Source organism: Malaclemys terrapin, chromosome 10 (genome assembly GCF_027887155.1).
Source record: "Malaclemys terrapin pileata isolate rMalTer1 chromosome 10, rMalTer1.hap1, whole genome shotgun sequence".
NCBI classification, from domain to species: Eukaryota; Metazoa; Chordata; order Testudines; family Emydidae; genus Malaclemys; species Malaclemys terrapin.
Window position 1 is genome coordinate 73581648 of NC_071514.1, and position 12856 is coordinate 73594503.

Below are 12856 nucleotides of genomic sequence, written 5' to 3' on the forward strand. Positions count from 1 at the left end.
GATTTATCCCCTCAGCTGTACGGTATAAATCCCACTTCCTTGCTGCATGGCCTTGATACATTGTTTGAAGGCCCAATCCTGCTAGATTCTGAGCAAGGAGAAAAGGGAACACATTTAATCAAAAACAAAAGCTGGTTGGGGATTTGTAACTCTTAAACATGCTTTGCAGCTGATTGGAGGAAAAACTCAGTAGGGTGTTAATAACCTGTAACAATTTCCCCCACCCACCAGAATTATAAACTAGTTACAGTACCATATTTTGAAATAAGAGAGATAATCCCTGAAAAACAAGATGTGACTATTGTGACGTTGCACTCCATATTCTTTATGGAAATATGCTTATAACATGGATATGACATAACTGAGATATGCTTTATGCAAGATAGATCTTGTAAGGTATCATTGGAAAGGTTATAATTTACTGAATATGATTATCCAATTTGTATGCCTGTATCATTTCTGTAGCTAAAGTTAGGAATATGGACTATGTAACCATTACAAGGGGGTGTCTATTGGGAAGACGCCCTCCAGACGACAGGACATCAGATTTGATTGGCCATCAGGAAGGAACAACAAGACCATGAAGATACTAATCTCTCTCCCTCCTGGGAGGCATCTGGGGACCTAACTGTGACACTACTAGGTCAGGTGGTCTTGTCACCTGATACTAAACATTACCCGGGACGACTTGTAACTTTCCACTGGGAGGGAAGGGGGGGTCAGGTTTGGGAAACAAAGGATTCCCATCTTATGTAAATCCTATTTAAGGGTGGGGAGGAAGGCAAATGGGGGGATTTCTCTCCATGGCCTGTCTACCCAAGAAGAAAGACAGCTAAAGCCACCTAAAGGGAAGGCAGGGGACGTCCAGACTGAGACGGGTCCAGTCTGAAAAGAAATATAACTGGAACTCTGAACCACAGAAACTTTGCAACCTGCCTAAAATAACATTTAGGGTAAGAAATTACATTTTGTAACCTGTTTCTTAAGTGTATTGAGCTTAGTTTGCATACTTTGCTTTATTTGCTCAATACTCTGCTTTGTTCTGGCTGTTATCTCTTGTATTCACTTAAAATTCATCTTTTGTATTTAATAAACTTATTTCTTGTTTATAATATAACCCAGTTTGTACAATTTCTAACGGGGGGGGGGGGTGGAGGGAGAAGGGGCAAGAAGTCATGCACATCTATCTTCACAGTGAGGAAGGGGGTGGATTTTTATGAGCTTGCGCTGTGCAGATTTTTCTATACAGCGCAAGACAGTGTTATTTTGAGTTTATCTCCCAAAAGGGGTGTGAACGTGAGTGCTGGGGGGGAGTCCTCTCACACAGAGCTGACTTCAGCCTGTGTCTGCAGCGGGGTGTGGCCTTACCTGTGTGTGGGTGTGTGCTGCAAGAAGCCGGAGAGCCTAATTCAGCAAAGCACGGAGAGGGAACCCAGGCTGAGTGAGCAGGAGAGGCTCTGTGAAATCCCAGTACATCAGGTGGCAGCCCAGAAAGGGAGTCGACTCATCACAACTATGCCTTACTTAGAGTACTGCAGCCTCTTAGTTCTATACCTCGGTTGCTGGTTTGTGGCAAGCTCCATTTCATGAAGTTTGTTTTCCTCCCCACTATCTCTTTTAGGGAAGTATGTTTTGGTGCCGCCCTTCAGAAGGTGCCCATCCATTAGAATCTCTATCTACTCTAGGTATCTATGGCTCCAATTACCATAGTCGCTGAGCGCCTCAAAATCTTTAATGTATTTATCCTCACAACACATCCTGTGAGGCAGGGAAGTGCTGTTGTACAGAACTGAAGCCCAGAGAGACTGAGTGAGTTGCCCACTGTCACACAGGAAGTCTGTGGTAGAGCAAGGAATTGAACTTAGGTCTCTGGCTAGTACTAGGCCAGTGGACCATCCTTCCTCTCTAGATTCTATGATTGTTGGTATGTGTATATGTACTCTGTATACCTTTATATCCTTTGAAAGTCAATGGGAATGGCTTGGTCTTTAGTATCTTTGAAAATCCAGACAATTCAAGTGATCAACCTGAAGTACCTAGTTGCAAAACCTTGAGGATTTGTCCTAATTATGTGTGGTTTTTTTTCTGTATACCTTATTACTTATGGTAGAGTCTGGAAACCCCACTGAGATCAGAAGCCCATAAGAGAGCATCTCTGCTCTGAAGAATTTACAGTCTAAATAGATAAGACAGGCATGGCCGAGATCACCATTTTACAGTTTGGGGAACGGAGGCACACAGATTCAATTACTTGCCCAGGGTCACCCAGGAAGTCTGGCAGAGGTGGGAATAGAACCCTAATCTCACTAGTTCCATGCCAATGCCTTAGCTATGAAACTCTCCTCTCACCTTATGTTCATATTATTGACACCCGCGTCGAATAGTGACAGTTACTGATTTAAAATCATTGTTTTGAAATACTAAAACCTTTAATAAGATATTTTTCATGTCTGTGATCATGTCCTTTCCATTTGGAGACAGCATGAGAGAGAGAGACCCTACAGATAAGCATCCTTGTTAATGACAAGTTCAGCCAAGCATGTGCTAGTTTTCCTGTCGTTCTGTGCTGTGGTTAGGTGCTGAACAGGGATGGAAAGAGAATGTCTAATCTTTCAAAAAAGGCTTAGCAAGATTACTTCAACCCTCTGCCTGCCCCAGCTGAGCTTTGCTTAAATCCTAAAAGAGTATAAATAAAATAGCTTTTTGTTTCAAAGATGAACTGTAACATTAGTGTACAGTGCTGAAGCTGTAAAAGGAAAGCACTTGGAACTAACTGGGGAGAAAGATTTGCATATAAAACAAAACGGGACTGCAGCCTTTTCCAACCTTTTTTTTTCTTCTTCTTTCTTTTAAACTAAGAAAAGAGGGACTTTGTGCATTATAGCAGAATAGTGGGTGGAAGCTGAAGGTCGGATGAAGAGGATTCTTTCCTGAATATTGTTTACTAACAGAGTTTGAGCCAATTTATCATCTTATACCGGTGCAACTCCATTGAATTCACTCTTACTCTTGAGTTACTCTTGAGTAGACCTGGTTGGGAATTTTTCAACGGAATGTTTGTTTGTTTGTTTTTGGCCAGAAATGCTGATTCGTTGAAACCAAAACCTTTTGTGGGAAACGGTGATAAATGTTTCAACTCAAACATTTTGAAATTCTGTTTTTAATTTTCAAGATGTGATGTTTAGACATTTCCCAAGCAAATTCCAGTTTTCCTGTTCAAGAAGATTTTTCTTGTTGAAATTTAAGCTAATTATAATAAAATAAATAAATGGAGAAATCAAAATGAAATATATTTAAATTATCGAAGTGAAATGTTCCAGTTGACCTTAGCCTATTTATTTTATTTTATTTTATTTTATTTTGGGGAGTTTGAATTTTTGTCCTGTTGAGGGATGGGAAAATTTATCAATATCTTAAATTTTTGTGGGATGGGAAGTCTGTTGTCTACCTCACTCTGCTGCTGATTTACACTAGAATAACTTAAAATACGAATTTGCACTAGGTAGTAGAGGGAATCCAAACTCACTGGTAGCAATCTTACTCATCCCTACTAATATAACATAGTTCCTGTTTGCTTATGAAAGACAGGAGAGACTCCTGCTGCGGCAGTGATGTCTGTGTCTGGGAAGGGGTCTGGCTGTACATGTCCAATCCTGCCTTTATGGAGCAGGTGTTGGTTGAAATTCCATTTGTACTAGAAGTTGCCTGGCAAGAACAAGAGAAGGCATTTTTCTTCTGCTGTGTGCTTCAGAGCTCTCAGGGTGAGCGTATAACCTGCAGTTCTACAGAGAGAGGTTGGGTAATGAGTTTGCACCAGGAAATCCTTCCCAGAGAATGATTTGAAACATGTTTCCCTTTAATGATTGATGTTTGCTCTATATCTACCATTTAAGCTTCTATAAAAATAGTTGGCTTATAAGCCTAGAGCAGTTCAAACTCAGCATTATTTTACTGATGTATTTCCTTTGAACTTGGGGCTATACTATTATGGAGAGTGGCTATCTCCCCCAGCTCCATTCCAGCCCACCCTCTCCTCATTCACACTACACTTACAGAAGAGCTTTAGGATTGGGTGAAGAGCAGATGAAGCTGGGTGCCCTACTTCTGTACCACCACCTTGGATTAGCTTGATCAGAGTCCACTCTGGTTACAGGTGCAGAGGCAATAATCTGGCCTATTATTATTAGCCAAAACAAGCTTTAAAGAATCCTCCTGTGCAACCCAGGCCAATTGTATAGTTTCAATATGTTGCAAGGAGCTGTGTTTTAAATGAACACTCTGCCAAGCCTTCTTGAAGCCCCAGTTTATTAAGACATGTAAGAATAGCTTGGATGACATCCACAGTGGAACTAGTAAGGCCTAGCAGCAGTAGACAGGAGCGGTGGAAGCTCCCTAAAAGTGTGTGTGTGGGGAGCCACTGGTGCCTGAACCATGGCCCTGCTCCCCTGTGCCACCTTTTCTCCCTGAGGCCCTGCCCTCATGCTGCCCCTTCCTCTGAGGCCCTGCTCCCACACCACCTCTTCCCCCAAGATCCCAGCCCCACTCGCTCCTCTCCGTCCCATACCCCCATCACTCGCCCTTACAGCTTGTAAAAAGTGGAAGGGCATAACCCTTCCACTTCTAAAAGGGATGAGGCCATGGTCCCCTGGCCCTTCCTGTTCTGGTGCCCCGGCAGTAGAACACAGTTTGGTTTCACACAGCTACTTTTGAATTCAAATTGCTGCATCCCAAAGAACTTGGCAGAGTACTGAAAATAACACAGAATTACCAGCTGTGCCATGGAGAACAGGAGTGGCATTTGCAATTCTCCCACCACTCCACTCTTGCTAGAGGACCAGTGCCATATGGTGCTTGACTATCTGTTGTTGAGTGTCCTACACCACCATGGAAGTTAAAGGCACTCAGCATTTCACAGGAGGGGCTCAGGGGATCAGTCTCAAGAGCAACATATGAATTAGAAAAGTTATCAGGTAGGCAGTTTTCCTGGCTATTAATTGCTTTACAGTCGAATAAAACAAAACAACAAAAAATAGCTTTAGGCAATATTTAGAGTAGCTGGAACATAAGGTTAAAGGTCTCCAGTCTGCTTTATGATTGATAGCCCCAATAGTTTTTTACTGCTCTCTCTTTCTGGCTACTAAGCGGCATTGAAAAGCTTCAGAGCATGTCTGCCAGCATTGACAACTCTCTTGGCGGGAAGCATCCTCCCCATATCTACCACGGGTTTTATCAGCTGCCCAGATGTTTGTAAAACTCTGTAGCATACTCTTGCTACTGAAATAATGGTGGCGAGCTTTCTTGGTGAGGAAAGGCCATATATCTTCCCTCTGTATGTATTCCTGATAATAATAATAATTAATAATAAAAAAAATGCTGCAATGTATGCTTATCCATGGAGTTAAATTATTCACAATCAATTTCACTCTAAAGCGCTCTCTTATGAAAGTTGCAAACATAGAACACATTTAAATTAAAGTGAAATCTTGTGTCTAATCTGTATGGGGGTCAGTGCTTCTGCTTCTAAGAGCTCTCTTTGAATTACTATGGAGAAGATAACCTTGCCTCTAATGTACACCTTTTTCTGACAACTAGCCCCTTTGAAAGCCACTTTTTCCAGTTCAGTAATTTTAACATACAAATAATATGACAATGTTCTTTATTATTTTTTTTTAAAGACCATTCTTTTTTAGTTCCTTCAAAGTTCCACATTGGTGGATAATAACTCCAGCAGCTAAATAATTATTTCCTTTATAATGAACTTCTCCTGACTCCTTGTAGACTGTTAAAAGTCATTCTGAATTCTAAAATAGGTTATGAATAAGTAAGGGAAGAGCTAAAGCTCCCTGACATTGAAAACTATTGAAGGTTGAGGAGGAAAATGTGTGTCAAGTAATGTAAGGCAGCCCCAATTCATCCAGATGCTGCGGTGAACTGATAGAACATCCACAGTGCAGAATCACAATGGACCTCTTTTCTACTATTCTTTTCCCCTTCCTTCCTTCCCTCCCTCACGGGTGCTGCTCTTAAGTGATGTGCCTTAGAGTCTAGCCATTAGTCTTTCTGGTGAGTGCTGTGCGACCATTTCCATATTGCACGTGTCCTTTTCCCATGAAGAACAATGATAACAATTTCTTGAAAAGTATACACATTTAGTTAAACACTGCTGTTTATTCAAATTAATGCATTTATTGCCATAACATATGATGATGGTTTAATTAAGAGCTTTAATTTTTTATATGGTGAAGTATAAATATTTATGAAGGAGCTTGTCAGAGGCAGAATATTAAAACAGGTGTTTTAGCAGAAACACAAAAATAAAGTGGCTAACAGTAAACATTAAAAAAATCAATTATTAATAATGTTCCTCTTTTTCCATTAAATTGCCTCCCAAAGCGCTGTACATCCAGCACAGCCAATGGTATTGCCATGTTCAGTCACTACCACCGCTTGCCTTTTCTACAACGGACAGGTGGCCAGACTGCTCACTCCCTTGGGGAAAACGCTTGGGAAAGAGCTGAGCTGGGGGAGGTGAAAGACAAAGGGCTCAACTCACTGAGTTTTCACCAGATTGTTCAGTTGGGAGAGATGGGTTTGCCCCTCCCTGGGACAAGCAGGGGATTTAATACCATACGGAAGCCTCCTCTACACCATCTCTTATGCCCATGCCCCGCCTTTTTAGCGCTCCAGCATTAGAGCTTCACTGGAAATACTCCTATATGCCACTGTCTCCATTATGTCTCCCTTCTCCCCTCTAAGAAAGGGGTTCCATAGGCAAAGGGGTTCTGCTTAAAAGTTAGTAGTACAGCCTCAGGTTGAAAGAGGATGGGTGGATGGATATAGTGACTTGGTCCATCCCTTTCTGCACTATCCCAATGCAAGGCTCTCCAATGACTAAAAGGCCTTCTGGGAGGTCTAGGGTTACATTTTGCAGAAATAGCATCTACTATTCAGTAAGGGACAGATCCACAGTTAATCAATTTATGGATCTAGGGGGAATCATCTGGCCCTTGGAAACTTATGATAATCCTTATTTTCAAAGTTTACTGGGAAAAGGGCTGTCAGCAGGAGGTGGATGGAATGATGTACACACAGAGCCAGTTCTTCTGGTGTGATGTGACTGCCATAGTTGTCACAATGCCTGCTTTACAACAAGATTATTCTAGCTGTGAAGCAAAAGACAATTTCCTGCGTATCCTTGGAAGACCTTATTGAATTAAGTTTAGATATGTCTGGTGTCCACTGTATTAAATATGAAGTTAATGTACTGATGTGAAGATTTGTGGGACTTGAACCCAGGTCTGTGGGCAGGCACCCCACCACCAGGCAGCCTTGGCAGAGCCAAGGTCAATGCACCATGCATCCTGGGAGACCAGTCACTACGAGAGGTGCTGCCCATGATAGAGATGACTGGCAGTCCCTCTCATGACATCTGATTGGCCCAGCCTTACTACGTAAGCCAGGAAGTTACCTGTGCAACAAGGCTGCTCCTCACCTGCTGCTCAGACAGATCCTACTTTGTTCCTAGTTCCTGCCTCCTTGCCCTATCCTCCAGCTTCTGGTTATTGACTCTGGCTTGACTCTATGCTCCAGTCCCCAGCTATTGATGTTGACATGAACTTTGGCTTGACCCTTGGTTGCAGACACTGTCTGATGACTCTGGAGCATAGAGTCAAGCCAGAGTCAAGAGAGGCCCTACACAGATCAGGGTGATGCAAAAGGGAGCTTTATGCCACTATGCCCTGACTTGTGTGGATTTGGCTGACATCAGTTTAAAACTGTTTTACTTCAGCTCTCTAAAGTACTAGAACTACATGGAGGTGCAGCAGGATGGGTGGATGGCCCAGACACACTAGTGTTATTTTTGGGAATCAGAAGTTAATTCAAACACAGACTGGACTTTCTAACTAATAAAAAGATACTTGTGATCACAAGGGCAAATTAGGCTACAGGGGTACTAGAGAAACTACTCTTGTGGATGTTTCATAGGAAGCTTTTTTTTCTCAATTCCTTTCTTTCTTCCACTCCTGTGTCCTTGAAGCCCAACCCAGCAAGTCCCAATTAGTTATGCACTATCTCAAATGCTAGCTGCTTTTCTGTCTCTAATTACTGTATATGTGCTCCCTCCAGTCTCCATCTATTCTCCAGCTTCTCTCTAGTGATACTGTCTCATTGAAACTTGGAGTTTTTAATCACACTTGTGACAGAAATAGATGCTGCCGAGTGCCTGGTCACATTGAAATTATGGAGAGTTTTGCCATTGGCTTCACTGGAAGAAGGATAGGTCCCTAATTTGATTCATGCTTCAGAATCTTTGCTACAGGATAAAAGACTGTCTGAGTGTTACTGGCTTCCACATTTATGATTATTTGCATATTTGGAGATAGAGGGCTGGATCTGTAACTGGTGTAGTAAATCCACTTCAGGAAAGCTTTGTTGGTACACAAGGGGAAGACAGGGCATCAGTGCAACTGTCCTGATTATGGGGTGGGAGATGTTGGCAGCAGAAATCTGAAAACCTATCTCTGGTTCCATCTATGGTTGTCCTTTGTCTCCTGCTCTTAAATCCAATATTTGAACTGCTACCCTAATTTAGCTCTTATTCCATCACTTTCTCACCACTATTAATTTCTCCTGTGGAGCCCTGTCAAATGTTTTTGTAGAAGAAAAATTATACTGGTACTTTCACTGCATCTTCCTGATCTGTTACAACAGTACTATCTTTACAGAACTTCAGCAGGTTAGTTAAGGATAACTTCTTCTCTAAGGGTGACCTGGCCTTTAGGAGGGAAGAGGTGACTCCTAAGCAGGTTTTAAGAGAGGCCACCTGGGCCATATAAATGGAAGAGCCTGACCTCAGAGAGGGTTAGTCAGGAAGGGACAGGTGAGAGCTGCCTGGGAGTGAGAGATCAACTGGGCCCAAGCCAGGGTTTGCCATCATTCTTTTGGTGTCCCCAAGCACCTTTAAGCATAGGTCAAAATTCCTTAGCCTCTCCCCAGTTCCTCCTGCAATCTCTAAGCTAGTGTTAGGTTACTCTCCTATACATTCATAGTGTTTCTGTAGATGATGCCAGCACATGAACCACATATCCCTGTAATATGATAAAGGGCTCTGTTCATCTATTCTGCTAACACCAGCGCAGACACTCTTTTCTGTAAACTCCCTCTAATTTTCCTTTCAGGATTCAGGGATTCCTGTATAATCCAGGAGACTGTTTTAATGCTCGAAACATTTATTCCTAAAAAGCAGTAAAGAATAAGTGACAAAACACACACAAACACACACACACACACACCCTACTTCAGAACAGCTATTGTACCTGATTAGGATTAAAATACTGTATAGTTTTACCAGAAGTGTGTTCCCTGTAGCTACTTCTAACTATTAATTTCATTTGTCTAATTAAAATGAGCCAGTAAACTGTGGGAAAGTCATACCCTAGTTCAGATTCAGTTATCTTATGGATAACATGACCAAAGCTCCCTCAGGATGGTATTAACCTTTATATTGATTTAATCAGAGTCTCACATGTGATTTCTCAAGCTGGTATGTACTCGGTGTGGAAGGAATGCAGTTGAGCACTATTCATCTTGTAGTGGGGTAATTAAAGAATGTTTTAATAAGCATAACATGGCAAAGACACCCACACTGATATATTAGAGATGTTTATGATTTCAAAAGGTTACTTTGATCTTTTTCTTTCATCTTGTCTGTACCTTTTTAAAGTTCAGAAGTTATCAAGCTCATTATATTAAATACTGTAACAGCTCTGCTTTAATTACCTGTCAGTGCACCCTGGTCTAGGGTGGAAATGTTATTCAACTTATACTTTAATGACATTTTTGGACCATGTCTTGTTGAACAAAACTCATCCATGGTACAACATAAAGTCCTGAAATCACATAATTGAAATCTCCAAACTAAAGGAAAATTAAACAGCCAACTGAAACTAAAGATACAGGGCTGGATCCTCAGCTATGGTAAACTGTCTTTGAAACATCTGGTGCACCGGTTGACACAGCTGCGCTTAAGTTTTAGGCCAGAAAGGATCACCAGATCATCTGGTCTGATCTCCTGTATATGAGAGGCCAGCAACATGACCCACCACCTGGACATTAAATCCAGCCACCGAAGTTAGACCAAAGAAATACTGAGGATCTGGATCATTGCCTTACTCAGCTTCTTTCACCTGACCAGATCTCAAAGGGCTTTATTAATTGCTAGAATCAAATCCATACTGCATACAAAATTCATTTTGTTCAGTAATGAAGTATCATACCAGAGGTGCCTGTAGATGCTAAATGTAAGCTTTCTGGGGCAGGGACAATCTTTTTGTTCTGTCTCTACAGTGCCTAGCACAATGGTATCCCAACTTCTAGGCAATATGCTAATGCAAGTACACCTCTACCCCGATAGAACGCAACCCGATATAACACAAATTCGGATATAACGTGGTAAAGCAGTGCTCCAGGGGGGCGGGGCTGCGCACTCCAGCGGATCAAAGCAAGTTCGATATAACACGGTTTCACCTATAATGCGGTAAGATTTTTTTGGCTCCCGAGGACAGCGTTATATCGAGGTTGAGGTGTAATAATAATAGCTTGCCACAACTTTATGCAGCTGTCTAGAATAGGAAGTAAAGAATATCTTTTTCAATTGAAGATGCAGGCAAATATAAGTAGACAGGAATGACCAAATGTGGAAATCAGCCAGTGCAACAGAGTTACTGCTCCTACTCCTAAGAATAGGTCAACCAAATCAAGAATAACCCTCTGTCATGAATAGGCTCCAAACTGCATAGTTTCCTTTCAGAGGGCCATAGTCAATATCTGAGTTAATGGGACATATCAGGGGGTAGCCGTGTTAGTCTGTATCTACAAAAACAACAAGGAGTCTGGTGGCACCTTAAAGACTAATCTGTTAGTCTTTAAGGTACCACCAGACTCCTTGTTGTTTGAGTTAATGAGAGTTTCCATTCAAGTCAATAAGAGTTTTGAACAAAATTCAAGGTTGGAATATGGCCCTTGGTTTTTAATGTTTGAGTTCCTAGAAGACCATTTTTGCCTCATTTTTTGAAAAGTATGATTTTTATTTCATTCCTTGTTGATTCTCCAGCATCCTCTCTGACTGAAGGAAGAATATTCATAGCTCTGGGAATAGTTAGCTGTTGTCACCATTCTTTTTGGATAGTCTTACAACTACAAATGACTCTTGTTTATGGTTTTATTTCAAGGTGTTGCTCAGGCTAATTAAAAATAACAGGAAGGACGCTTCCCTGCACATTATAACTAGAACTGGGTCCAAACTGAAATCCCAGATCTGACTTCCTCTCAGAATTTAAGAAAAGTTCCTGTATCATTTGAACTTCACAGTACATGTATTATTGTATTTTATATGGGCCCAGTAGCACACTGAATCCAAATTCATCTGAACTCAGAATCATAGAAATATAGGGCTAGCTTGTCTAACCTTCTGCAGTGAGGCAGGATAGGGAAAGTTGGTTCAGATTTTAAAAATCTGTCCAATTTTAAAGTAAGACATGTTTTAGTTTTTACTTGCTCAGGTACATCCTCTTTTAGGGGTCATCGATGCACTGCAGTTAGATACCTGTGGCTGTATCATGCCAGGTGATGTGGGCTCATGGGGATTGGGCCCAGGAGCTGTTTAACTGTGGTATAGTTTTTTGGGCTTGGGCCGGAGCCTGAGCTCTAGGACCGTGTGTGGTGGGAGGGTTCCAGAGTTCAGGCTGCAGCCCAAGCCCGACTGTCTACACCACAATTAAACAGCCCCTGAGCCCCGTCAGCCCAAGTCTGCTGGCACTGACTGTGTGTGTCTAATTGCAGTGAAAACATGTGAATGGTTCCCAAAGAAGTTAGGCCATAAAAATCTTGCTTTAGATCAATGGTTCTCCAATTTTTGTCCTGGTGACACCTTTCACATAGCAAGCCTCTGAGTGCGACCCTCCCCTCCCCCCCATGTAATAGCCTTAAACACTTTTAAATATAGTTAACACTATTATAAATGCTGGAGGCAAAGTGGGGTTTAGGGTGGAGGCTGACAGCTTGCAACCCCCCCACGTAATAGCCTTGTGACCCCCTGAGGGGTCCCGACGCCCAGTTTGAGAACCCCTGCTCTAGATCTTCTGTATGAAGGGAAAGGTATCTAAATAGGGTTGCTGTCTTTGAAAGACTCTCAATCTGCACATAAATAAATTTCACTGATGTGCATTGATGTATTACTGTATTTGGTTCCCACTCTCGTGTACTCATGGAGAGTTATAAAAAAGGTGTTTTTAGAATGAGGACAATCAATAAGACACACCCACCCACCCCTGAGTTATAAAGAAGGTCAGGTAACTTGAAAAGTTGCTTTTCACAATTTGGGAGAGGGCATTGTATATACTTTATGAAGAAGTCGAATTAAATATAATGATGCTAGTAAAACAAACTGAAAGGCTCCCAAGCACATATCCACAGGTTGTAAATATCTGCCCTAGATTTATTTATTTCACAAAGGAAAGAATAGTATGGGTTCCTCTTTGTACAAAAAAAAAAAAAAAAAAGTTGTGGTCAGTAGTAAATGATCCAGCCGGCTTTCTGATTAGCTATAGTTCAGAAACTCTTACTTGAAGTTTCAGCTTTTTTATTGTAGCCTAAAAAGGCTGTTACTGTATATGCTACATCTGAGCAGCAGACAGGGAATAATATATAACACTGGATACATTCATCAAAGTGAAGATGAAGAAAATCAAGGCAATTCCTAAAATAGAATAGGCCCAGTTTTGAAGGGTTGAAAACCTGAATTTTTTTTTTAAGACTGTTGTCTTAGTATTTTAACTATGAAAAAAGCCTACCCACA